The following is a 22974-nucleotide window of genomic DNA, read 5'->3' on the forward strand; positions in this document are numbered from 1 at the left end:
TGCACATAAGTCCAAAAATCTCACCATATACAACCTTGAAGCAGGACTGTCCCACAGTATTCCTTTTCCTGTCTCTTGCTTTCATTCACCACCCCCTTCCTGTCTGCTTCTTTTACTATGGATAACCACTAAGAAGATAACAATGAAGTTTCCTATGTGTTGCATTTTATCTGATGACTATCAAGTATGTGATGACTGGTTGTATGGTAATAACAACTGCAATACTTGTTTCTCGAAGTGCCTTCATATATGTTATTTTGAGTGTTAGAATGGAATAATTTTACTTGAAATAATAAAAAATGGCACTAGATTTTTACCACCTAATATGTCACAAAAATTAGAATGCCTACTTAGAGAAATCACATAACTATTCTAGTATCAGACAAGTAAGAAGCAACAATAAACAGGTTATACTTTAACACTAAACTATACATTTCACATTTTTTAACTGTAGTGAAAAATATAAAGTATTTCATAATTTATGTTTGAAATCCAGGTTTCCTAAGAGGGAGAGGGGAATAGGAAAAAACAAGAACTTAATGGGAGATTTGTATTTTCATTGTAACCAGAACAAAAATCCTAATGTCAAGCAATAAACAAAGTCAGTGCTTTTCCGTAAAAAAAAAAAAAAAAGATAACAATGTACAATATATTGATTATCGAAACTGTCATATTAATCAGCTTTGAAACTGTCTCATTCATATTTATTTCTCAATTTAAAAAATAAATAAATAAATAAAAATAGAGTAAAAGCTTTTAGTTTTTGACCTTTTAATATGATGTTGGCTATTGTTTTGTCATAGATGGCTTTTATCAGATTGAAATAAAGACCATCATTCTAATTTTCTGTATATTATTTACCATGAACAGCTGTTGGACTTTGTCAAAAGATTTCTCTGCATATATGTAGATGGTTTTTGTTTCTGTCTCTCTTTATATCATCTATTGAATTTATTAATTTCCATATTTTGAACCATCCCTGAATCCCTTAGATGGACCCTACTGAGTCATGGTGTATAATCTGATGATTTACTGCATTCTGTTTTCCAGTATCTTACAGATTTTTACATCTGTGTTCATTAAGGAGACTGGCCTATCATTCTCTGTTTTTGGTTGCATCCTTCTCTTGTTTTGGAATCAGAGTAAACTTGCTTTCAGAATGATTTTGGAAGTATTGCTTCCTTTTTTATTTCATTAAACAGGTTGAGGAGTAATGGCAATAGATTTTCTATAAATTTCTTATAGAATTCATCTGTGAACCAATCAGGACCTAGGTTTTTGTTGCTGTTGTTGTGTTGTTGTTGTTGTTGTTCATAGGTTTTTAATTACATTTTCAGTTTCATTGATTGATACAGATTTACTTAGAATTTTTATATCTTCTTGATTCAGCTTTCATAGTTCATATATATCTAGGAAGCTATCTATGACTTCTGTGTTTTTCATCTTATCAGAATAAAGTTTCTAAAAGTAGACATTTGATAATCTCGAGTTCTTTTTGTTTTACTTTTCAAAAATGATTTTATTGAGAAACAAATACCAATGAGGCAGTTTCAAAACCAATTACTATCTCAGTTTCAATAATTGATACATTGCATATTGTTGTCTTAGTGTATATTCATTGTACAAAATGCAGACATGATACCCTGTCCACAAGCACTAGAATAGAGAGAACAAATCTCTCTATTCATTCAGTTAAGACAATGTAGCTGTGTATCTATCCTAACTATTTTGAGTATAAAGATACAAAATGGTCGTTCATTTGTATCCCCCTTTTTTGGTTAGTTTTGTCACAGAAGGGCATTCCATTGTCATTTAAATATTATAGGTGCATGAATTGAGCAAAATATTCCAATATAATCCAGTAGTCCATAATAGTAGAGGGTTTTCCATAACACTGGCAATGTCTAAAGTTCTTTACTTGAGCCTTTTACAGCTCAGCATATTAATATGTCTTTACTTTTTATAGTCCTTTTAATACTTTTCTGATGAATGGTTAAGAACAAGATAAAACAAGACCTATATAACAAATGTGGCTTTTATATCTGATAAGGTCAGGAAAGTCCCTCAGGATTTATCCTGAAATGCTGTACCACAGTTTGTAGATCCTTTGTCAGTGTCAGCCATGTGGATGAGTCACAGACATTGCTTTACCAATTTGCTCTCTGTGAAAGCCTGAGAAAACATTTTCTCTCCATGTGACTCGCCTTAGGCACACTCTACATCATTGATCACTTTCCCTGTGGCCCCATAATCTCCTTGATCAGAAAATTTGGGACACAACTGAGTTACATGGTATTAGGGTACAGGATCTCCTATGTACTGAGTCTTCACTAACCTTGAAAGGCTAGGGCCAAAATATTGGCTGTCCATGCAGCCCTTCTTTTTTTCTAACTTTTGATCTGCAAACTTAGGTCGTTAAACCTCTGGAAGAGAAGCTTATGGTTACCCTACAATATAGGCACTTGAGCTTAACCTCACTATCTGGCTGAATATCAAACATCTTACACATAACATGGAACAGGTATTTTCCACCAAATATTGATATGCTAACCTTTAAGTCCCTACAGAATATGAAGAAAAGAAAAATATAAAACAATATTTTTAAAAAATAGGAATTGATTGAAAAGAAAAAAAAATAGGAATTGACAATTACATATGTTTGTACAGAATTTTAGAAATCTAACCCTATACAGCATTATATCAGGACAATCCTGTGACATATTTTTTCTTGTCTCTTGTTTTCATTTATTACCCATTTTTTAAATGAACATTTACTTCAGAGAAAGTATGGCAGTAATGGGTATGTCATGACAAGCAGTACGTATTTAGACGACCAGAATGACAGGCATTGCAAGCATGACCCTACGTTGCTATCTTCAGTGCAGTTGCTTAGTTCACAGGAATCAGCATATACTATTATTGAGGGTAAGAATCCTACCAATTAACAGGTAGTTTCAAAAACCTGTTAAAGATTCTCAAAATCATTGGCTTACCCTTCTTCTACATATAAATGTATGGCTTTGGCCCTATCATATTTCCTAGCTTTCTTCTTTGCCCTCTCTTCATTGTCTAAACCTCAGGTTCTCACTTTTCTTTTAATTCTGTTATACCTGTCTGTTTTTATTTCTTCTTTTGAGGTCTTATACTAGGGAGACTATATGGTATTTACACATGTGTGTCTGGTTTATTTCACTTATGAGTATACCTTCAAGGGGCATCCACTGATCTATGAAGGCTTCAAGCTTATCATTCTTTTTTTTTTGGTATGGAAATGGGGATTGAACTCAGGCCCTTGCACTTACCAGGGAAGCACTTATTCCACTGAGCCATCTCCCTGGCCCCTTATCATTCTTTATAGCTGAGTAATACTCCACTGTATAAAATACCACATCTTTTTTATCTATTCCTCAGGTGATGGGAATCTTGGTTCTCTCCAAGATTTGGCTATCACAAATTGTGCTGCTATAACCATATGTACACATATATCACTATGATATGATGTTTTCAGTTCCTCCGTGAAAATTCCCAGAAGGGAGTCCTAGTCCAGGCCTGGTGAGTGTGTGGGAGTGTTTCCAGTGACCCTGCGCCGGCGGGACCTACTAGTCCCAGCCCAGGTGCAGTGTGGGTGAGACCCTCTTCCACCCCCTTGGGACACCCCCCACCACTCCACAGCACCTCACCCACCTCGCCCGCCAAGTAGGAATTTATGCCGTGTTCCAGGAACCCCCAGATCCAGTCCTAGCCCAGGCCCATTGAGTGTGTGGGAGAACTTCCAGCTACCCTAGGCTGGCAGGACCTACTGATCCCAGCTCTTGTGCAGCATGGGTGAGACCCTCTTTCTCCCCCTTGGGATGGTCCCTACCAGTCCATAGTACCACCCACCCTACCCACTGAGTAGGAATTTCTGTTGCGTTCTGGGAACCCCCAGTTCCAGTCCTAGGCCAGGCCCAGTGAGTGTGTGGGAGAGCTGCCTCTCCCCTCCACTCCACCTTGTCCCGTCCAGACTCAACTCAGGCCTGGCATACAGGCCTGAGGTGAAACCCTGCAGCTGCAATCCCTGCAGAGAGCGTAGGGGACAGAACCACCCAGCTAGTCCAGGAGCAGAGCATCTTGCCAGAGGGGCAAAACAGGTTCACTCTCAAAGGCAGCAGTAGGAAGGAGCTGAGCACAGCACCCAGACCCAAGCCAGGCACAACTGGATAAGTCCAAACTTTGTAGATCTGCACCGGAACTTCAGTAGGTGCTAAGGTTATAACTGCACCAAAGATCTACAACAAAGGTCAGAAGACAGTGCTACACAAAATGACAACGACAAGGAGCAAAATGCAATCTCAGAACCCAAGCACACCCATGACAAGGGCAGAGGACTCTAACACAGAACAAATTGGGAATCACACAGCTGAAAGCAATGAATCAACAGCTTCTGAAATAAAGAAACAGCTGCAGAAAGGTATAGAGGAACTCAGATTAGAAATTAAAAAAGAAATCCCTGAATTAATAACATCTGCAATGAAGAATCAAATGCAGACACATATGGAGGAAACCCAATGCCCACCCAGAACAAGTGCAGAGGACACTAGCTCAGCTCAAATGTATGAATTAATAGCGTCGATAGTAAATAAGCAACAGCAAAAAGTCATAGAACTCAGAGCAGAATTCTTTTCTACAGGCTCAGCTCAAATGTATGAATTAATAGCATCAATAGTAAATAAGCAACAGCAGAAAGTTATAGAGGAACTCAGAGCGGAATATGCTGAAATAAGAAAAGAATTCTCGGAACTCATAGCATCTGAAGTAAAGAATCAACTACAGAAAATTCCCAGAAGGGGATATCTGGTTTGAATGGGATTTCTAGTCCTGGTTTTCATTATTTTTATTATTTTTTTTTTGGCGGAACCGGAGATTGAACTCAGATCCTTGCGTTTGACAGTCAAGCGCTTATCCTACTGAGCCATCTCCCCAGCAAGTCCTGGTTTTATAAGGAGTCTCCACACTGATTTTCATAAAGGTTGCACCAGTCTGCATTCTCACCAGCAGTGGAGAAGGGTTCCTTTTCCCCCACAGCCTCTACAACATTTGTTGTTGGTTGATTTCATTATGATAGCCATTCTTTCTGGGGTGAGGTGGTATCTCAGGGTTGTTTTAATTTGAATTTCATGGATGGCTAGTGATGTGCAGCATTTTTTCATATATTTATTCGCTTCTCTAATTTCATCCTCTGAGAAGTGTTCATTCATCTCAGATGCCCATTTCTGGTTGGGTCTTTAAATTTAGGGGCCCTAATGTTTTTTAGTTCTTTATAAATTCTAGACAGCAAACATTTGTCTGAGTGCTTATTAGTCAAGATCTTTTCTAAATGTATGGGTTGTCTTTTCACTTTATTGGTAATTTCTTTTGACGTGAAAAAACTTCTCAATAAGAGGAGATCCCAGTTGTTTATTTCAAGTATTACCGATGCAATTTGATTTTTGTTCATGAACTCTTCACCTATCCCTATGTTGTCAAGAATTCCTCCTACTTTCTCTTCCAGGAGATTGAGTATTTCTGTTTTAATGTTTAGATCTTTAATCCATTTTGATTTTAGCTTATTGCGTGGTGATAGACCTCGGTCAAGTTTTAGTTTTTGGCATGTAGAGAGCCAGTTTTTCCACTACCATTTGTTAAAGAGGCTATCTTTCTTCCAGTGAGTATGTTTGGCCCCTTTGTCAAAGATAAGGTGGCTGACAGTGTTCATAGAGGCTTCTGCATCTTCTAATCTCTTCCATTTATCCTCAGGTCTATTTTGTTGCCAATACCATGCTGATCTTATCACAGTAGCCTTGTAGTATAATTTCAAGTCAAGAATTGTAATGCCTCCTGCCTTCTCTTTGTTGCCCAGGATTGCCTTAGCGATTCTAGGTCTTTTCTCATTCCAAATAAATTTTAGGAATGATTTCTCTAGGTCTGTGAGGTATGCCGGTGGTAGTCTGATAGGGATTGCATTAAATCTGTACAGCAATTTTGGGAGTATGGCCATCTTCACAATGTTGGTTCTTCCTATCCAGGAGCATGGAATATCTTTCCATTTTCTGAAATCCTCTACGATCTCTTTTTTCAGAGTACTGTAATTTTCCTTGAAAAGATCTTTGACTTCTTTAGTTAGATTAATTCCCAGGTATTTCATTTCCCTCAATGCTATTGTAAAAGGTATTGTTTCCATCATTTCCCTCTCAGTGTGTTTGTTATCTGTGTAGAGGAATGCTACTGACTTTTGGGTACTGACTTTGTATTGTGCTATGCTACTGAATTTGTGTATCAATTCTAGTAGCTTTTAGGTGGAGTTTTTTGGGTATTCCAAATAAAGTATCATGACATCTGCAAATAATAATTTAACTTCTTTACCTATTCTTATTCCTTTTATTTCTCTCTCTTGTCTAATGGCTCTATCTAATGATTGCAGAACTCTATTGAATAGGAGTGGTGATAGAGGACATCCTTGTCTTGTATCAGCTCTGACAGTAAAGATTTCAGTCTTTGCCCATTTAGAATTATGTTAGCTGTTGGATTGTCATAAATGGCTTTTATCAGATTGAAGTACGGGCCATCTATTCCAGTTTTCTGTATAACTTGGAACATAAATTAGTGTTGGTCTTTGTCAGAAGCCTTTTCTGCATCAATGGAGATAATCATGTGGTTTTTAGATTTGACTATTGATATAGTGTATTAAATTTATAGATTTGCGTATATTGAACCATCCTTGCATCACTGGGTTGAATGCTACATGGTCAGGGTGTATAATCCTCTTGATGATTTGTTGTATTCTATTTGCTAGAATTTTATTTAGGATTTCTGCATCTGTTTTCATGAGGGAGATTGGCCTGTAGTTCTCTTTCTTAGTAGCGTCGTTCCCTGGTTTTGGTATCAGTATACTTGTGTCCAACAATTATTTTGGGAGGATTGCTTCCTTTTCAATTTCATTGAAGAGTTTGCAGAGTATAGGGATTATATCACCCATAAATTTCTTGTAGAATTCAGCTGTGTATCCATCCGGACCTGGACTTTTCTTTGTCAGTAGGTTTTTTATTACATTTCGTATTTTATTGGCTGTTATTGAGTTATTGAGAGTTGTTATATCTTCTTGATTCAGTTTTAGTAATTTGTACCTTTCTAGGAATCTGTCCATTTCATCTGTGTCTTCTACTCTGTGAGAGTAAAGGTTCTCAATGTAGCTATTGATAATCTTCTGAATTTGTACTGGGTCTGTGGTAATTACCCCCTTTTCATTCCTTATTGCTTGTATTTGAAATTTTTCTTTCTTCTTTTTGATGAGGTTAGCAAGGGGCTTATCAATTTTATTTAATTTTTCAAATATCCAGCTTTTTGATTCGTTAATTCTTTGAATTGTTTTCTTTGTCTCAATTGAATTAATTTCTGCTCTAATCTTTATGATTTATTCCCATCTTTGGACTCTGGGTTTGGTTTGCTCTTTCTTTTCTAAATGCTGGAGGTGCAACATTAGGGTGTTTATTTGTTCCCCTTCTGTTTTCCTAATGTGTGTGTTCAGAGCTATAAATTTCCCTCTGAGGACTGCTTTCATCACATCCCATTAATTCCAATAAGTTGTTTTAATTTTCATTGAATTGTAGATATTGTTGAATTTCTTGTTTAATATCATCTGTGTCTCATTGCTTGCTGAGTAGAGTGTTGTTTAATTTCCATGTATTTATGGTGTTTTTCTGTTTTCTTACCTCATTTCTTTCCAGTTTCATTGCACTGTGGTCAGATAATATGAATAGGATAATTTCTGTTTCCTTGCATATACTTAAGTATGACCTATGGACCAGTATGTGGTCTATTTTAGAAAATAACCTATGTGTAGCTGGAATAAATGTATATTGAGCTGTGGTTGGTTGGAACACTATGAATATGTCAACTACATCCATTTGTTTCAAGCTCTGGTTCAGTTCTGCTACATCTTTGCTAGTTTTTGTCTGCTTGACCTATATTTTTGGGATAAGGGGGTGTTGATGTCTCCTGTTAAAATTTTAGTATTGGATATTAGATTTTTCATGACCATTAAGATTTGTCTTATATAGTTGGATGCTCCCGTGTTTGGTGCATATACATTTATGAGTGTTACCTCTTCCTCTTGAATTTTTCCCCTAAGCAGTATATAGTGGCCTTCTTTATTTTGTTTGATCATTCTTGGTTTGAAGTTGAGACTGTCTGAGAACATTATTGCTACTCCTGCTTTTTTCTTAGGTGCTGGTTCATGTAGTATTGTTTTCCCTCCTTTGACTTTCAGCCTATGAATGTCTTTATGAGCTAAATGTGTTTCTTATATACAGTATATTATTGGATTTTGTTTCCTAATCCACTGTGCCAGTCTGTTTCTCTTAATTGGTGGATTGAGTCCATTTACATTGATGTTTGTAATTGAGATGTATTGACTTACAATTGACATGTTATTTACCTGCTGTTGTTTACTCCTTTTTGTCCTGTTTTTAATTGTTTGCCCTGTTTAGTGGGTTCATTCTGTTCCTGTTCATGGAGTTCTGATCATTTTTTTCCCTCTCTAGAATATCTTTTAGTAGTCTGTGTAGGGTTGGCTTTGTCATCATGAAATTCTTTAGTTGTTCTTCGTCATGGAAGTATTTTACTTCTCCATCAAACTTGAGAGTTTTGCAGGATATAGTGGTCTGGGCTGTAGTTTGTTTTCACAGAGGACTTAAAATACTCTGCTCCCTGCTCTTCTTGCCTTCATAGTTTGTGAAGAGAAGTCTGCCATTATTCTGATGGGTTTTCCTTTGAATGTGATCTGTTTCTTTTCTCTAGTGACTTTCAGTATATTGTTCTTGTGCTGGATTTCTGGGATCCTGACTGTTACATGTCTCGGTGTGTTTTTAATTGCGTTGAGGTTATTTTGCATTTTGTATGCTTCAGTTACCTGAATGTCTGAATGTTTCCTCATGTTTGGCAAGTTTTCTGCTATTACTTCTGCCCATATTCTTTTTATATCATTTGTATTGACTCCTTCTTTCTCATTCATGCCTGTTAGTCTCACATTATTCATCTTTGCATCATCTTCCAGGTGGTGAATTACTTTTTCCTGCATCCTAGTTGTTTTTAAGAGATCTTTTCTTACCTTTTCATTAGCTGCAACAGCGTCTTTAAGATCTGAAACTCTATCTTCACTTTCACTCAAACGGTTTTGCAAGCTTATGATTGAGATTTTAAGTTCCTCCATATCTCTTTGACTCTGCTTCATGTGATCTGTTTCTTTCCTGTATTGCTCATTCAAGGAACCAATCGCTTTTCTAATCTCCTCTATTTTTTTTATCTGTGTCTTCTTGAGAAGTAGTTGTTAATTCTTTTACTTGAGAGTTTATTTCTGATCTGATTTCCTCTATACATTTCTGCATTTGGTTCTTTATTTCAGACGCTCTCAATTGAGAGATTTCTTTTTTCATTTCAGAGATTATTTCTGATCTTAATTCCTCTATACCTTTCTGCTGTTGTTTCTTTACTTGAGATACTATTAATTCATAGATTTCCTTTTTTATTTCAGAGATTAATTCTGGTCTGAGTTCCTGTATCACTTTCTGCTGTTGTTGCTTTACTTCAGATGCTATTAAATCAGAGATTTCAGCTGTGCTAGTGTCCTCTGCATTTGTTTTGGGTAAGCTTGGGACCTGAGATTGCATTTTGCTCCTTCTCTTTGTCATTCTGTATAGCACTGTGCACTGACCTTTGATGTAGAGCTTTGGTGCAGTTGTAATCTTAGCACCTACTAAAATTCAGGTACCCATATACCAAGTTCTAGTTCATGCAGTTGTGCCTGGCTTGGGTCTGGCTGCTGTGCTCAGCTCCTTCCTGCTGCTACCCTTGGAGGTGAGCCTGCTGTGCCCCTCTGGCAAGATGTTCTGCTTTTGGATTAGTGGACCTGGGCTTTGGTGGGTCTGCAGGTCTCCCAAGAGCGTGTTGGAAATTCTCAGTCACAGGGTGGGGTTGGGTTCTCTCTGGAGAGGCAGAGGAGGTCCGGAGAATGAGGGGAAACGTCTCTTTTGTGCGGCCCTGGGCTTGGTCCGGCAGGTACCAGACAGTGCAGAAGCTCTCCCACACACTCGCAGGGCCTGGGCTTGGGCGGACCTGACTGTTTCTTTACTTCAGATGCTATTGATTCAGACATTTCAGCTGTGTCATTCCCAATTTCTTCTGTGCCAGTGTCCTCTGCACTTGTTCTGGGTGGGCTTGAGGCCTGAGATTGCATTTTGCTCCTTCTCTTTGTCATTTTGTATAGCACTGTCCTCTGACCTTTGTTTTAGAACTTTGGTGCAACACTGGTCCGGCCTGGCCTTGGGCTGGGTCTGGAGGGGTTCCAAGAGCGTGGCAGAAGTTCTCACTCACATGGCGGGCTTGGGCTGGCTCCGGAGGGGTAGAGGCATCCCGAGAGAATGGTGGAAGGTCTCACTCATGAGGCGCACCAAGGTCCAGCGGGCACAGGGGAGCTCAGAAGCTCTCCCACACACTTGCCACACCTGTGCTTGGGCTAGCTTCAAAGGGGTGGTCTTTTTTAAAAACTTTTTTTTGAGACCAGGTTTCACTACACAGTTCAGGCTGACCTTGAGTTCGCTTTATAGGCCAGGCTGGCCTCAAACTGCAGTCTTCCTGCCTCACTCTCCCAAATGTTGGGATTATGGGCATATGCCGCCATGCCTGGCTGATCTTCTGGATTTCTGCAGGATCTATTATGATTTTGCTGTTTTTATTCCTAATTGCATGATTTTTCTTTCCTTTGTTTTCAAAGTATCTTTTGGCTAAGGCTTTGTCTGGTTTAATCTTTCAAAGAAAGGACACTTTGATCCATTAGTTCTTTGAATTGTTTTCTTAATCAACATTACACTAATTTCTACTGTGAACCTTATAATTTCTTCCTTCATGCAAGCTTTATTACCTTGTACAAGACTATTTTTTTCTTCTTCTAGGAGTATGAGGTTCAACATTAGGTTATTTGTTTGAGCTCATTCTGTTTTCCTGATATGAGAATTCAACACTAAAATTTCACTCTTTGGACTGCTTTCATTGTGTCCCATAATTTACAATATGATTTTCAGGATTATTATTTAGTTATAGATATTTAATTTCTCCTTTAATTTCACCATGGACCCTTTCAATAGGATGTTATTTAGTTTGTATGTACCTATGGGGTTTTGTGGTTTCTTTAACCATTGCTTCCCAATTGTACTTCACTTTGTTCAGATAATATGCATGGGATACTTTGAATTCCTTTCAAGAAATTTAATTGTGTTCTATGGACTAGTATATGGTCTGTTCTGGAGACTATCCCATGCACAACTGAGAAGAATGTGTATTCTGAAGTTGCGGCTGTTCACAGGTTTGGTTTAGTTCTGATATTTCATTTTTTTTTAGTCTAGTTGATCTGTTTGTTACAGTGAGGTGTTAAGGTCCCACAATACAATTGTGTTAGTCATTACTTGAGTTTTCATGCTCAATAACATTTGTTTCATATAGTTGGGTACTTCTCTATTTGGTGCTTAAATATATTTATGATTATTATCTCTTTTTTAATTTTTTAAGATCCTCTATTCATTTGGTACAGGGTCTTCATGCAGCTCAGACTTGTAGTGATCCTCCTGTTTCAGCCTCCCCAGCACTGGGATTACAAGGGTGTGCCATCACACCCAGTTTCAGTGGCCGGCATGGTGCACCCAGGGTTCCAGGGCAAGCATGATGTGCTGTACTGGGATTGGACCCATTTCCTTGTGCTTGTCAAACAGGTGCTTAGACCACCGAGCTTTCTCCCCAGCCCGATTATTATCTCTTCTTGGAATTTTCCCTTAACAAGAATGTAATGACCTTCTTTATCTCCTTTGATCAGCCTGGCTTAATGTTCACTTTGTCTGCAAATAAAATAGCTACCTCTGCTTTTTCAGTTTTCTGTTGCAAAGAATAGTACTTTCCAGCCTTTCACTTTCTGTCTGTGAATTTCTTTTTGAGTGAAATATGTTTCTTGTATGCAACATTGTTGAATCTTGTTTCTTGATCTGTTCTGTCAGTCTGTTGTGTTTTTTTATGTATTTGGTACAGGCTTTGCAGGGTCTACAGGGCCTCCCTACACAGATCAGACTCATAATGATCCTCCTGTATTCAGCCTCCCAAGTGCTGGGATTACAGGCCTACACCACCATGCCCAGTCTCAATTGCCATCTCAGCGTGCCCTGAGGGTGGGGCCAGCATGGCATGCCAGGGATTGAACCACAGCCACTGCGTTCTGCCTAAGCAGGTGCTTCAGTCTGCTGAGCTATCTGGCCAGCCTTGTAAGTTTGTTTTGATTGGTGGATTGAGACCATTTACATTGATAATTGTAACAGTTATTTGTTGGCTTATCCTTATCATATTATTTTCTGCTATTAGTTCCTTGTCTTTCCCCTGTATTTAGTTTCTTGCCCTCCCTGGTGGCTTCTTTTTATTGGTGTTCTTGGAATTGTACACCTTGTTACCTCTTTGTAGAATATCTTTCAGAACTGTCTGTAAAGTTCATTTGGTGCTCATAGATTTCTTCAGTTGTTCTTCTCATGGAAGTATCTTATTTCTCTATTGATTTTGACAGATAGTTTTGAAGGGTACATCCATATGGGTGGGAAGTTGTTTTAGACTTGAAATATTTCACTATAAGGTCTCTTTAGACTTAGAAGTCTGCTGTGATTCTGCTGTGTTTTCTTTTATAGATTTTGTTTCTTTTCTCTAACAGCTTTTAGTGTTCTGTTCTTTTGCTGAATTTCTGGAATCTTGATTATTATACACCTTGGTATAGATTTATTTTAGTCATGGCTAGTTGGAGTTCTATATGCTTCACTTTTCTGTTATGTCAAATTATTTTTCCATGCTGGGGAAATTTTCTGTCATTACTTCTGTGAACAGGATTTTTATGTTGTTTGTTCTCATTCCTGCTTTTTTAGTGACTCTGATCAGTCTTATGTTATTCTTTTCAACATCTTATAGCTTGGTACCAGGAATTGAACTCATGACCTTGTGCTTGCCAGGAAGACACTGTGCCACTGAGCTATATCTTTAGCCCTCCTTGCTATCTTTAAAAGATCATTCTTTTCATGATTGTTAGCCATAATTCTGTCTTGTAGGCCTGATATTTTGTCTTCACTTTGCAGCTGGCAAACTTGAATTGGAATGTTTAATTTTCTGGATATCTGTCTGACTCTGTTTCATGATTGCCATTTCTATCGTATGTTGGGCGTTCTTTTTTCCATCGTTTTCTTATGCTCCTCTTTTTTTTTATCTATGTCTACTCTATATTTGTTGAGCAAGTCCTTTATTATGGTCATCATCTCTTTTGTTACCTGGGAGATTATTTCTTTTTCTTAACAAATCATACTTCTTTATTCACAAGCAGCAATGACCATGAAATATCATAATGCATTTGTCATGATTAAAGCAGACAGAATAAATCATTGTTAAAGTATAGAAATTCCTATCAAGGAACTTTATCAAAATTAGACAAGAAAAACCTCTTACTTCTATTAACCTAGTTTTGTAAAGCTACTTTTTAAGTGTCATTTGATACTAATTACTCATACTAACAGTACCTTTCCATAATGAGTGTTTAATTTTGATGGACTTAAATTTTGGATCTTTCAAAGGGTTATTGTTTTCTCTGGTCTAAAAACCTTTGGCTGGGGCCAGGGACTTAGCTCAGCAGCATAAATGCCTACCTGGCAAGCACAATGTCCAGAGTTTGATCCCCAGTACTTAAATAAATAAATAAATACCTTTGGTTGTCCGCATATCACAAAGATGTGCATTCATGTTGTCTAAAAATAAAAACTTCATACTTATTAGCTATTACATTTTGGACTATGATCCAACTTTAAATTCGTTTTGCTGAGGTAGTGGGGTCGTGGTTCATTTTTCCCAATATGGATATTCAGCTACATTATTATGGCTTTACTTGTTCGAAAGATTTTCCTTCCCTGTTGGATTGCATTTGTTACCTCTGTTAAAAATCAAGTGATTAAGGGCCAACAAGGTAGCTCAGCAGACTAAGCATCTGCTTAGGCAAGCACAAGGGACCACATGCTGTGCTAGCCCTGCCCCTGGGAATGCTGAGGCCAAAGACTGGGCGTGGTGGCACACACCTGTAATCCCAGCACTGGGGAAGCTGAAAACTTGAGAATCACTATGAGTAAGAGCTTCATAGTGAGACCCTATACCAAATATATTTTTTTTAATCAAGTGATCAGAAAAAAGTACAAATCTGTTTTCAGGTCTGCTCACATATCCTGCTGATCTGATTGCTAGATATTACTTTCTGTAATATCTTTTATTGCTTTAAGCCTCAATAAGGGTATAGTAGATACTGTGAAAATGAAATGAACCTGTTCAAAAGGAAGGAATTACTGAGATGAGGACAGCAGAGAGAGTGGAGGAAAGAGATATATCTATGTATATAAGAAGAATGGTTTGGGTAATTGTACTATGGATTTCTGCTAATCTGTGAAAAGGAGCAGTGGTGTCTTTCTTCAATTTTTAACTTTTTTTCTCTTCTTAATTTCTTATAACTTTTTTCTTTTTTTTTCTACTTCCAATTTTGCATACATACATCTAGTAATCTGAACAACTAATTTGAAGACAACACTAAGCAATACAACAAATACTGTCAAATTTATATTCTTTGTTCAGTGAAATTCTGTACCATTTGTAATAATTTCTGTTTAATCTATTTTCTACTCTTTAAATGTATAATTTTTTAAATATATAGGAAATTACATAATGAATGAAATCATATTGAACTTATGATAATTTTTGAAAATTGTGCAACAGCTTTGCAGTACTCTATAATTGCAATTGTATCAAGACCAAAATATGTTGACCCACAAATAACTGAAAACTGATAAACCTTTTTATTATCTTCAAATAAAATAACATACAATAAATTCCATTAATTTTCCTTCTTGATTTTCTCCCAGGTTTCCTCCCATTTGTTCTAAAACATTTAATAAAGTCACAATTAGTAAGCTATAAAATATCCTTTAAAAGTCATGAGTTAAAGCTGGAAAATGGGTATATATTCTACTTATGGAAATAAGTTATGGTGAATTTAATGTACAATAAATAAAATGTTAAAAAGGCCACATAACAGCTTTCAAAATGTGTTTGGTAAAGAAAAATGTAGACTGCATCCTTTATAAAAAGAAGTTTTGGGGCCAGGAATATAGCTCAGTGGTATAAGTACCTGCTTGGAAAGCACAGTCCCGAGTTCAATCTCCAGTACCACACACGCACACACAAAAGAAGCTTTATAGAATTTCCTTTAAAGTTTAACTTAGAAGAAAAGCTTAAAAACAAGAATACAGTACAATATTAATTTATAACATAAAAACCAGAGCAACTCCCAGAGGGAAAAACTATAATCTGTAATGAACAAATTGTGCGTGACTTTTAGAAACTGTGGGCTATGCTAATTGTTTTTCAAATTAGTACAGACTCTATTACCACTGCCATTTTTAAGCAGATAGACGGAACTGTCAAACCTATAATTTTTAATAAAGACACAGTTTAAGAGCATGAATAAAGGTCACCCAATGGAGAGTAACACAAAAACACTTTTAAGGTTCACAATTTGCTCTTAACCTGAAAATTTCTTTTGATGTATAGTATCCAGACTTTTCTAAATGTAATTAACTCCAAAGTCGTCAAGAAAGTTTGCTAAAATAAAATTAGAATAATTATTACCTTTTCTTGTAGCATGAGTGAAAATCACTAGAAACTGTACTTTCATTGTTTTCAAATGATCTGCATGAAAATCAAATAATTGGTATAAAAAATTGAATTTTGGTCTTCCTCGGCACTGCCTTCAGAGGTGGCAGCTATCTCCCACTTGGCACCATGGCAGCCCTCAGACCCCTCGTGAAGCCCAACATTGTCAAAAAGAGGACCAAGAAGTTCATCCAGCACCAGTCAGACCAATATGTCAAAATTAAGCAAAACAGGTAGAAACCCAGAGGCATCAACAGGGTGCAGAGAAGGTTCAAGAGCCAGATCTTAATGCCCATCATAGGTTATAGAAGTAACAGAAAGACCAAGCACACGCTGCCCAGGGGCTTCCAGAAGTTCCTGGTGCAGTGTTAAGGAGCTGGAGGTGCTGCTGATGTGCAACAAGTCTTACTGCAGAGATTGCTCACAGGTCTCCTCTAAGAACTGCAAGACCATCATGAAAAGAGCAGCCCAGCTAGGCATCTGAGTCACCAATCCCAATGCCAGGCTGCACAGTGAAGAAAATGAGTAGGCGGCCTGTGTGTATGTTTATTTATGCTTTAGTAAAGCCACAAAAACTGCAACAGAAAAGAAAGAAAATTGAATTTTAAGAGCCTCAAGCTGGGGAGATAGCTCAGTAGAAAAAATGCTTGCCTGACAAGCACAAGGTCCTGAGTTCAATGCCTGGTATTGCTAAATAAATAAATAGTGTGTATTTGGGGCTAGGGAGATAGCTCAGTAGAGGTCCTGAGTTCAATCCCTGGTACCACCAAAAAAAGCCTCAAAACATCAAAGACAGAAATACTGATTTGTCCATTAATGATAAGGAACTGAAGATTCAAATTAATTTAGAACTGATGTTTATAAATTGGAGCTTAAGGGCTGGGGAGATAGCTCAGTAGAATAAATGCTTGGCTGGCAAGCGCAAGGGCCTGAGTTCAATCCCCAGTTCCGGAAAAAAAATAAAATAAAACAAATAAATTGGAGCTTAAAAAAACAGGAGATCAATTAGAACAATAACAGGTAGAAAATATCAAAAAAAAGAGAATATCATGTGTGCAGTTCCAAGGTTTATGACTATACTTATATAGCCAGAGTACCAACAAGAGTTCTCAGCTCCAATGTCAAATAATCGAATTTGGGCAAGCATTCTTTGTATCACTGTTATTTAATATGCACTACATGAAAATGATGCAGGTGGGGAAAAGTTTATGTATCCATACATAACAGACAAGGTAGACTGGTACTTTTGCCAAATGTGCAATGAGTCCATTAAGACACTGCTAAAAGTTCCTTAGATTTGATGAGATGCAGAACTGTATACGTATCTTAAATTATCCTCTTCCTTTGGTTTCCTGGGCTTTTTTGGCATTCTGTATTTCTTTTTTGCATTTTCTAGACTTGGTATTAACTGCTGGTGTTCTGTTAAAGCATTTAACAATTCCATAAGGAAAGGCAGATAGTTATGCTTCCTTCTGATATTTTCAATCTTGTATCTTTCTAATTTTTGTACATCTTCAATAAGTATCTGATTTTTGGCACTTCTGAGTGAATAGCACTTAACATATTACTACCCTGATCTATATCCATGAGTTCCTCTGCAAGTTGTCTTTGTAACTCTGCTATCTTCTGTTCATATATCATTTTTTGGTCAGACACAATGGCCATTAAGTTAAATCAGATTTCACCTTCACTACTTTTCTATCTCATTTTTTATGACTGGTCTTACTGCACTAATCCAGTCATCTTGGTTGCATACACCTGAATCAATCAGTCCCCTTAATCTGTCCAATTCATATAACTTTCCATTAAAAGGAACATAACTGACAAAGTGAAAAGCATCTTCTTCTTTGATTGATGTCCTTACATCAAATTCAAACATTTGTTGTCTGGCAAAACTGTTGTGCACTTGTCAAATCATATCTGAATTGCTCAGTGCCAAACCTTTCATAGCTACATCAAAACTTTGGGAAAATTCTTTAATTTCTGACAGTCTCTCACCTAAGTGGACATCTTCATGAGTACAGTTCACTAGCACACTTACAATGGCTTGCGTAGCACAAGCATTATCAATTACTTACTGGGCAAAAAATATTGGGTCAAATCTGGAGTCCTGAACCACAAAGCCTGCTGGTTCTGGATGATTATTTCTGACCCAGTTTCCTCTTTAGTCTCATGTACCTATTTTTGAACTTCTGGTATCATTTCAGAAATTTCAGTTGGATGGCTCCCATTTTCCTCTAATTCCTTGTCTCCTGGATTTGTCCTGTGTGGGCTAGATGTCTAGGGTTGAAATTTGCTTCTGCATGTTGTTATTTTCTATTTTTTTCATTTTATTTTGTTTTCTGTGTTGATCTTTGAAAATTTCTCACAGTAGATAGCTTTGTCACTAGTGTCAAGGCCTCCCTAGGTAACATCTGTTCTTCAGAGATGTCTTCTAGGTATAGGAGTTTCTTGGTTTTGTGTCTGTCTTGGTTTTGTGTACGCAAAGTGTTTCCCCTTTGTTGAGTGACTTTACCCTATGGTGTGTAAATTTAAGAGGCATAAGGATATACTTTGTGAAGATCCTGCCTTCTCAATTTATTAAGGGTGAGATGTTGGTATTTGGCTTAGCACCCTTTATTTTTCTACTGGACTGTGGTGATATTTATAACCCCACACAATCAGTGTTGTTATAGAAGGAAGAACAACTGATTACAACTAGTATGACATCCTGGGTAAAGTAGTACAATTAGCAACAGCAAAAGCATCAAGTGTATCTTAAAAACTGACAAGCTGTTGTAACTATTAATTTGGTCCCTTTAACTGTAGGGACAATATCTACAGTTATATAACAAAATCCAACATAAATCAGGGACTTGTATGCAAAGTGTTTCCCCTTTGTTGAGTGACTTTACTCTGTGGTGTGTAAATTTAAGAGGCGTAAGGATAAACTTTGTGAAACAAATGAAAGGAAATATAGTAGAAGCAATCCTGGAGGGCAAAGAAAAATCACACAAACTATGGGAACCTAGAGAGGAGGCAGACAGAAAGAATGAAGAAGTAAGCAAAAGATTATTAAAGCAAACCAGGAAGACTAGAGACAATGTTTACTCACATGAAAATATTATAAAATCAAAAGTGATAGTTGAGGAAAGGGAAAAGGTGAATAGAACAAAAATGAAAATATAAGCAAAACAAAAACTAAAATGAAAGAAAAGAAAAGAAAGAAAATAAATTCCTGTGATGTCCATAGTTCTATGGCAGTGTCCAAGTCAGAGAGCCCCAAACTGTTGGGTAATCCAGCCAAACCTACAGTAGAATTAGTGTTTTGTGCAAGGTTGATCTTGGCCTCCAGATATGGAATCCTAGGGCCAGAGTCTTCAGTCAGTAATGGTTTGTACGTGCCTTTGCATCCCACCCACTTCTTACCCTTTTTGTCTCTGCCTCTCTCTCTCTCCAAGTTGCTGTGGTACTGTCAGACAGCTTGAGGCTACTCCCAGTTCCATGTATAGTTGTCTCCTTCTGGTTCTTCAAAAGACTCTTTTCACTTCAAGTGGCATGTCTGTGGTTCCTTGTGCTGCATGTTGCAGGGTGGGGTTGGGTAGGCTGCTGACTATGCACCTGCCATAGCAACCCAAGGCTGTTCAGTCCCACTTTGATATCCTCTCCCGTGGGGGAGGTGCCAGTTTCCCACTCATTGCTGTGCTCCAAGACCAGGCTTCTTAAATTCCTCATTCCTCTCTCAAGGCAATGGTGTGGGGGTAGGAGGAGTCATAACAGCATTGCTGCCTCCACCACCACTGTGGCCACTGCTGAGGTTCCTGACCTTACTGACTCCCTGTTTCTGTCACCCACTGCTTGTTGCAGATCAGTGGGGTAAGGTGCTATGGGCTGACTGTGCTCCTGTTGCTGCCATGAAGACAGCCCAGGGATGCTTGGTCCCACTTTGATCTCCCTTCCTGTAGGTGGAGTTCCAGCCTCCTACTTGCCACAGTGCAAGGATGCTTAAGCCCTCTGTCCTTCAAACCATTGGTCTCAGGGAAGGAGGAGTCATGCTGTTCCATTCACTATGTGCCCCTGCAGTCCCTTCATTGTCCTTATAGGTTCCAGGTAGCCATAAACAAAAAAAAAAAAAACTATAGCAAACTGTGGTGGCTCATAAATGAGGGATCAGTTCACTCACTAGCTGTGCGTGTCAGCCAAATCTGCTGCCAGGCTGCAGCTTCCTCTGGAGGAAGGCAAAAGATGAAGGGCGCTTACATCTCAAGTCTATGTTGCACTATTTCAGTCTATCCATTTGTTTTCTTTTTAATAATAGTCCTAGTATAGCAGTCCCATTCTGCCAGCAGGTGGGTAACCCACTGGCAGGCCTGTGGGCTGGATAAGTCCTATATCTGTGTTTGCTTGATCTACAAGTCTCTTATTTCTTATTTCAGATGGGTTTTGGCACCAGGACATGTGTCTCTCCCTTCCTTTCAATTACCTGTGTTTTTAGTTGATTTTCTCTGAATAGCTCCAGTATATCTCGACTTCTGTTCAGCCATCTTGAATTCTCTAAGAGGGTATTATTTAATTTCCGTGTGCTTATATATTGTTGTTCCTTTTTTTGTTTTTCCTTTGCCATTTATTTCCAATTTCATTGTACTGTGATATTATAAAATGCATGGGGTAATTTAAGTTGCTTTGCATTTACTTAAGCATGTTTTATGAGCAAGCATGTGATCTCTTCTGAGAAAGTCTCATATGCTACTCCCGACAGTATATTCTGTTGTCATTATGTATAACATGGTAGATATTTACTAAATCCATGTGTACAAAGGTTTAATTCAGCCCTGCTGTTTCTTCCTTGCTTTTTTCTTCCTAGTTGTTCCATTTGTGACCATGGGCTATTGGGGTCCCCCATTAAAATTGTAGTGTGCATCTGATTCTTCATATCCATTAGCATTTGTTTTATAGTTGGGTGCTCCAGTATTTATGGAACATATATTTATGATTGTTATATATTTCTCTTGTGTCATTACCTTAATAAGTATGCAATGACCTTCTTTGTCTCTTCTGATCATCTTGGTTGGAAATCCATTTTGTCTGCCAATAGACCATCTACCCGTGCATTTTTCTGGATTCTTATTTCATGAAATATTGTTTTTCGTCCTTTGACTTTCCATCTATAATACATTTGTTTTTTAGTTAACTGTGTTTCATGAATGCAGCATTTTGTGGGATCTTGCGGACTAGTTTCTTGATTTTGAGGCCAACCTGGCCTACATAGTCAGTTGAAGGCCAACCTCAACTACATAATGAAACCCCATCTCACAAAAACCTAATTTAAAAAAAAAACCTAATACATATTGACTGACTTATCCTTGTCATTATATTATTTTCCTGTTCTTGAGTCTCTTTCTTTCCCTCCTATTTAAATTATTGGTTCACATGTTGGATTCATTCTGTTGAGTTCTCAGAAGTGTTGTCTTTGTAGAATATCCATCAGACCTTTTTGAAGTGCTGACCTGGTAGTCCTGAATTTCTTTAGGTGTTCTTTATCATTGAAGTATCTTATTTCTCTGTTAATTTTGAAAGATTATTTTGTATGGCACAGCAATCTGGGTTGGAGTTTATTTTCTTTAAGGATTTGAAATACTTCACTCTGCTCTCCTTGACTTAATGATTTCTGTTGAGAAGTCTACTATAATTCTGATAGGTTCTCCCTTATAGGTGATTTGTTTCTTTCATATAAAGCTTTTAATATTTTGTACTTGTGTTAAATTTCTGCAGTGTCAACTATTATATTCCTAGGCTTTGTTGGCTCATGGCTATTTGGAATTCTTTATGCCTCATTTATTTATATGTCAGATTCTTTCTCCATGTTGGAAAGTTTTCTGCTACTTTTGTAAACAGGTTTTTATACCCTTTGTGCTATCATCTTATTTTTTTCATTGATTCCAATTAATCTTATATTAGTCTTCTTTGCATCATCTAGCAACTACTGAACTGATTTTTTGCAATCCTTTCTTACTATTTAGAAGTCTATCATTAGATGATCACCAACCACACCCTTTGTTGTATATCTGATATTCTATCTTCATATTTATTGACTCTGCATTGTATACTTTCAATAGAATTTTTATTTGAGTCTGTTTTATGGAATCCAGTTCTTTTTGTTTCTTTTCTATGTTGAGCATTCATAGTTTCCATGTCTTTAAGCTTCTCAATTTTTCATCGGTATCTGTATAGGTTAACCATTTCCTTCAGTATGATCTTCATCTATTTAATTATCTGTGTAATCATTTTTATTTTAGCTTAGTCAAGAGACTTATTCATCTGTTTTGTTACTTCCACTGCTTCTGTTTCAGAAAGTTCAGCTGGATTGCTTTTGATTTCTTCTATCTCAGTGCTCACTGGATTTGCCTTGGGTTAGTTGAGGTTGTTGGGTTGCATCTTGCTTTTGTGTTCCCTCATTTCATTTTCTTTTCTTTCATTTTGTATGTTTGTTTTCTGTATTGATGCTTGTAAATTTCTTGATAGGTAGCTTTATTACTAGTATTAAGACCTCTTTAGAAAAAGCTACTTTTCAGAGATGTCTTCTAGGCATAGCTCTTTGGTCTTTGAATCTGTACCAGGATACTGCCTCTTCTGTTAATTACAGATGAAAGATTGAAGCTTGTTTGTCATAGCACCCAATTCTTTGGTACTATCCCATAGTTATTTTTATGAACCCCCACCCAGACAATCTAGGTACTGGCATAAAAGAAAGATCGACTGATCACCACAACTATGTCACCTTGGTTAAAGTAGTATAATCAGTAATAATATCATCAAGCACAGACTGGAAAATAGCAAACTGTGGTAACTAATAATTTGTTATCATTAATCATAGGTACAAGGTTAGAAGATTATATACAGTAAATATCCACTCAATAGAGTGATTTTACCCTAAGTGGAGAAAATTTAAAACATGGAAGAGCAAAAGATAGAAAAATGAAGGAAGTGAAGGAGATTAGGAGCAAGGCTAAAGGCAAAGGAAGATGGCATAAGCCTTGGGAAACTGGTGAAAAGGACAAGAAGGAAAGAAGAAAAAATAAAAAGAACAAAATGAAACAGAAAACAATGTTCTCTCTATCTCCGTGTCTCTTTCATGCAGAGAGAGAGAGAGAGAGAGAGAGAGAGAGAGAGAGAGAGAGAGAGAGAGAAGCCTAACTAAAAGAAAAGACACTAAAAGCAAAGAGA

At 37.4% G+C, this 22974-nt stretch overlaps 1 protein-coding gene and 1 pseudogene across 2 annotated transcripts in view; one reads left to right on the forward strand and one right to left on the reverse strand.

Moving 5' to 3' along the window:
* Znf81 (zinc finger protein 81) overlaps positions 1–22974 on the forward strand; it is a 220562-nt gene that overhangs the window by 188420 nt on the left and 9168 nt on the right. The gene's annotated exons all lie outside the window — the stretch shown is intronic.
* Positions 17103–22974, reverse strand: part of LOC105742485 — a 6938-nt pseudogene continuing 1066 nt past the window's right edge.

The sequence above is a fragment of the Octodon degus genome, unplaced genomic scaffold (genome assembly GCF_000260255.1).
Source record: "Octodon degus isolate 3935 unplaced genomic scaffold, OctDeg1.0 scaffold00055, whole genome shotgun sequence".
In the NCBI taxonomy this organism is placed as follows: domain Eukaryota; kingdom Metazoa; phylum Chordata; class Mammalia; order Rodentia; family Octodontidae; genus Octodon; species Octodon degus.